Here is a 6,055-nt window from a genome sequence, read left to right as displayed (position 1 = left end):
TACACACTAGATATGCGTAGATAGATGGGCATCAGAGTATAGCCAGCCAGCCAGCCAGCCAGCACAGAGTGGTGCTTGGGTCCACAGATGGGGCTCTCTCTCTGTGAGCTCAGCACCCGCTACCCCCCTCCCCTCAGCACAGCAGTGACCACACAAACGCAACCAGACCTGCTGTCATTCTGTGGCCTGGCCAACAGTTGAGCCCCATTTTGATTCTGCTTCAGTTGAGCTGATGTGTTGATATCCTAGTAGCTCCCTCTGTCACACTGACACCCAAGCCTGGGCCTGCCTAGTGAAGGAGATATCTGGATGCATATCTAAGCAGACAATCAAAATGTTTGGGGCGGCTATTCCTAAACTGGTGTATTTACATTTTCAAACAGTCCATTTCCTATGGGGCTATACATTTGGGTGATGTTTTTTCTCGCCTGAGTAGCCTCGTTTCACTGCCAAAAATCTATTTAAACCATATAGTATTCAGCGAAATAACAACAATGTCAAATACAGGTATCCTAGTCAAATAATTAACATCCAATCACATTAACAGTTACTCTCGCGGGAATACGACTAATGGTCCGTATGTAGCCAAACATAGCTGCTGCTCATTCCGTTTGCTCGAAAATTGATAAATGATATAAAAAATATTTACGGCCCATATACCAGCTCTACTGGTAGTACTGCTACTACCAGAAGTACTACACCTGCACCTGTCGATGACATAAGTTGTTCTGTTTCCACGAGCACATCCAATGCTAGCATCAGAAATTCTACATTTGTTGCTAGCCCAGGGGTAGCAGTTGATGTTATTCTTCAATAACACCAACTCCAAAACAAATCAGGGAGAAAATGGGTTCATTTGAGAAGGACAAATCATAGATGTTATGCTGGGAGGTAGATGTTCAGTCTCCCCTGTCGTCAGCTTTTCTCCACCGAACAAAGGAACAGGATGCCACTTATAACCCCACCCTAGCCTGGGGTTGACCAATCAGAAATCCTTGCAGTACAACTGGGTCAATGGCCAAATAACAAGTATCCTGCTCCCGACACAATGTACTGAACGTAGCTGAGTTCAAGAATGACTTTCCACAGATTCTAAACAGATGTTGAACTGAAACCCAACTCCTATTTACAATTCCCTATTAACTATTAGTAATGTAGGTTTTTAGTCCTCTCATCCTCTGCGTTGTGTGTTTATCTTCAAAAAATTATACCAGCTAGTATGGACACTGACATTTGTGAATCTGATGCAGCCGAAGAGCTACTGCCCCCTTACCCGGGAAAGGACCGAACAACAGACAGGGACGTTGTACCATCGAAGAGGCGCAAATATGAGAACTACATTGATTTTGGGATCACTTATTGGGAGTAGTGCCTTTCCTCAGCCATGGTGTGTTATATGTGCAAAAGTACTATCTCACAACTTAATGAAAACTTCACTCTTGTGCAAACATTTTAGAAACAAAAAGATGCCAATTTGAAAAATAAGCCACAGGAGTTTGAGCGAGAATTAAGATGACTTTTGAGTAGTAAGACATGTATAAAAGCAACAGATACTATTAATAAGAAGGGGCTCGAAGCGTCTTATATGGTGAGCTACCGAGTGGCTAGGACAGGCAAGTCCCATACTATTGTGGAGGACTTAATTCTTCCTGCTGTCGCGGATATAGCTGGGACACTGCTGGGGGAAAAGGCCCAAAAAACTACAGACAATGCCTTCATCAAACAACAATGCTTCACGACGCATCATTGACATGGCTGCTTCGCATACAAGCCAGTGAATTCTATGCGTTACAGCTGGATGTGTCAACAGACGTGGCGGGCCTGGCACAGCTCCTGGTACAGTGAGGGAAAAAAGTATTTGATCCCCTGCTGATTTTGTACGTTTGCCCACTGACAAAGAAATGATCAGTCTATAATTTTAATGGTAGGTTTATTGGAACAGTGAGAGACAGAATAACAACAAAAAAATCCAGAAAAACGCATGTCAAAAATGTTATAAATTGATTTGCATTTTAAATGAGGGAAATAAGTATTTGACCCCTCTGCAAAACATGACTTAGTACTTGGTGGCAATCAGAGGTCAGACATTTCTTGTAGTTGGCCAGCAGGTTTTGCACACATCTCAGGAGGGATTTTGTCCCACTCCTCTGCAGATCTTCTCCAAGTCATTAAGGTTTCAAGGCTGACGTTTGGCAACTCGAACCTTCAGCTCGAACCTTCAGCCACAGATTTTCTATGGGATTAAGGTCTGGAGACTGGCTAGGCCACTCCAGGACCTTAATGTGCTTCTTCTTGAGCCACTCCTTTGTTGCCTTGGCTGTGTGTTCTGGGTCATTGTCACGCTGGAATACCCATATACGACCCATTTTCAATGCCCTGGCTGAGGGAAGGAGGTTCTCAACCAAGATTTGACGGTACATGGCCCCGTCCATCGTCCCTTTGATGCGGTGAAGTTGTCCTGTCCCCTTAGCAGAAAAGCACCCCAAAGCATAATGTTTCCACCTCCGTGTTTGACGGTGGGGATGGTGTTCTTGCGGTCATAGGCAGCATTCCTCCTCCTCCAAACACGGCGAGTTGAGTTGGTGCCAAAGAGCTCCATTTTGGTCTCATCTGACCACAACACTTTCACCCAGTTGTCCTCTGAATCATTCAGATGTTCATTTGCAAACTTCAGACGGGCATGTATATGTGCTTTCTTGAGCAGGTGGACCTTGCGGGCGCTGCAGGATTTCAGTCCTTCACGGCGTAGTGTGTTACCAATTGTTTTCTTGGTGACTATGGTCCCAGCTGCCTTGAGATCATTGGCAAGATCCTCCTGTGTAGGTTCTGGGCTGATTCCTCACTGTTCTCATGATCATTGCAACTCCACGAGGTGAGATCTTGCATGGAGCCCCAGGTCGAGGGAGATTTACAGTTCTTTTGTGTTTCTTCCATTTGCGAATAATCTCACCAACTATTGTCACCTTCTCACCAAGCTGCTTGGCGATGGTCTTGTAGCCCATTCCAGCCTTGTGTAGGTCTACAATCTTGTCCCTGACATCCTTGGAGAGCTCTTTGGTCTTGGCCATGGTGGAGAGTTTGGAATCTGATTGATTGATTGCTTCTGTGGACAGGTGTCTTTTATACAGGTAACAAACTGTGATTAGGAGCACTCCCTTTAAGAGTGTGCTCCTAATCTCAGCTCGTTACCTGTATAAAAGACACCTGGGAGCCAGAAATCTTTCTGATTGAGGGGGTCAAATACTTATTTCCCTCATTAAAATGCAAATAAATGTATACAATTTTTGACATGCGTTTTTCTGGATTTTTTTGTTGTTATTCTGTCTCTCACTGTTCAAATAAACCTACCATTAAAATTATAGACTGGTCATTTCTTTGTCAGTGGGCAAACGTACAAAATCAGCAGGGGATCAAATACCTTTTTCCCCCTCACTGTATATGTCTGTTACATATATGTGGGGTCAAGTAACGAACACATCCTCTTCTACATAGTGGAGTGGTAACACGTGTGCAAGCAGTTGCTCCCGATGCCATTTGGGTACAATGCAGCATCCCCCGAGAGGCTCTTGCTGCCAAGGGAATGCCTGACAGCTTGAAAGACGTTTTGGACACTACAGTGAAAAATTAATAACTTAAGGAACAGACCCTTTTTTTCAATTTTCGCCTAAAATGACATACCCAAATCTAACTGCCTGTAGCTCAGGACCTGAAGCAAGGATTTGCATATTCTTGATACCATTTGAAAGGAAACACCTTGAAGTTTGTGGAAATGTGAAATGAAGGTAGGAGAATATAACACATTAGATCTGGTAAAATATGTATTTTTTGTACCATCTTTGAAATGCAACAGAAAGGCCATAATGTATTAATCCAGCCCAGTCGCAATTTAGATTTTGGCCACTAGATGGCAGCAGTGTACGTGCAAAGTTTGACTGATCCAATGAACCATTGCATTTGTTCAGAATTTTCTGCCCAAATGTGCCTAATTGGTTTATTAATAACTTTAAGTTCACAAGGCCCCTGAACTCCCGTGTATTTTCTGCATTATGCAATGATATGGGCAGCAACCATGTAACGCTTTTAAAACATACAGAAGTGCTCTGGTTATAAAGGGGAAAAGTATTGACACATTTTATTTAATTGAGAGACGAGCTTAAAAAGTTCTCTTTACTGACCATAATTTTCACTTGTCTGACCGCTTGCGTGATGAGTTTCTCACACGACTGGCCTATCTGGATGATGTTTTTTCTTGCCTGAATGATCTGAATCTAGGATTACAGGGACTCTGCAACTATTCAATTTGGTGGACAAAATTTAGGCTATGATTAAGAAGTTGGAGCTCTTCTCTGTCTGCATTAACAAGGATGATAACAAGGACATCACACAGGTCTTTCCATCATTGTATGATTTTTTTGTGTGCAAATGAACTCAAGCTTACAGACAATGTCAAATGTGATAGCGAAAGCACCTGAGTGAGCTGGGTGCGCAGTTATGCATGTACTTCTCCGAAACGGACGACACAAACAACTGGATTCGTTATCCCTTTCATGGCCTACCTCCAGTCCACTTACCGATATCTGAACAAGACAGCATCATCGAAATTGCAACAAGCTGTTCTGTGAAAATTGAATTTAAAATCAGAAGCCACTACCAGATTTCTGGATTGGGCTGTGCTCAGAGTATCTTACCTTGGAAAATCGCGCCGTTAAGACACTGATGCCCGTTGCAACCACGCACCTATGTGAGAGTGGATTCTCGGCCCTCACTAGCATGAAAACTAAATACAGGCACAGACTGTGTGGAAAATGATTTAAGACAGACTCTCCATACAACCCAACATTGTAGAGTTATGTACATCCTTTCAAGTGTAACAGTATTGCTTCCATCCCTCTCCTCACCCCTACCTGGGCTCGAACCAGGGACCCTCTGCACACAACAACTGACACCCTCGAAGCATAGTTTCCTATCACTCCACAAAAGCCACGGCCCTTGCATAGGCAAGGGAACAACTACTTCATGGTCTCAGAGCGAGTGACGTCACCGATTGAAACACTATTAGCGCGCACCCCGCTAACATAGCTAGCCATTTCACACCGGTTACACAAGCACACCCTTCTCATTAACCTGTGGTGAGTTATTCACAATTTTTGATGAACAAATATGGTTTTATATGTAAGTTGACTAAATAAAGAGCAAAATTATTGATTATTATAATATTATTTTTTTCCCTGATCCTATAAGAGCACTTTGTCATTTCCCACAAGCCGGGTTGTGACAAAAACTCACTCATTCTTATGTTTAATTAATGTATTTACATTTACATTTCCAGAACACAAGGGAGTTGTCAACCGTGATGGCGAGATCATGGAACGGGCAGTCCTTCCCCGGGAGGAAGAGCAGCTCCGTCTTGCCGAGGTTCAGCTTGAGCTGGTGATCCGTCATCCACACTGATATGTCTGACAGACATGCAGAGATGCGATTCGCCGCCTGGTTATCAGAAGGGGGAAAGGAGAAGATGAATTGTGTGTCGTCTGCATAGCAATGATAGGAGAGACCATGTGAGGATATGACAGAGCCAAGTGACTTGGTGTATAGCGAGAATAGGAGAGGGCCTAGAACAGAGCCCTGGGGGACACCAGTGGTGAGAGCGCATGGTGCGGAGACAGATTCTCGCCACGCCACCTGGTAGGAGCGACCTGTCAGGTAGGACGCAATCCAAGCGTGGGCCGCGCCGGAGATGCCCAACTCGGAGAGGGTGGAGAGGAGGATCTGATGGTTCACAGTATCAAAGGCAGCAGATAGGTCTAGAAGGATGAGAGCAGAGGAGAGAGAGTTAGCTTTAGCAGTGCGGAGAGCCTCCGTGACACAGAGAAGAGCAGTCTCAGTTGAATGCCCAGTCTTGAAACCTGACTGATTAGGATCAAGGTCATTCTGAGAGAGATAGCAGGAGAGCTGGCCAAGGACGGCACGTTCAAGAGTTTTGGAGAGAATAGAAAGAAGGGATACTGGTCTGTAGTTGTTGACATCGGAGGGATCGAGTGTAGGTTTTTTCAGA

This window comes from Salmo salar, chromosome ssa03, assembly GCF_905237065.1.
Source record: "Salmo salar chromosome ssa03, Ssal_v3.1, whole genome shotgun sequence".
NCBI lineage: Eukaryota > Metazoa > Chordata > Actinopteri > Salmoniformes > Salmonidae > Salmo > Salmo salar.
The sequence above is the reverse complement of the archived record's forward strand: the minus strand, read 5'-3'. Positions refer to the sequence as shown.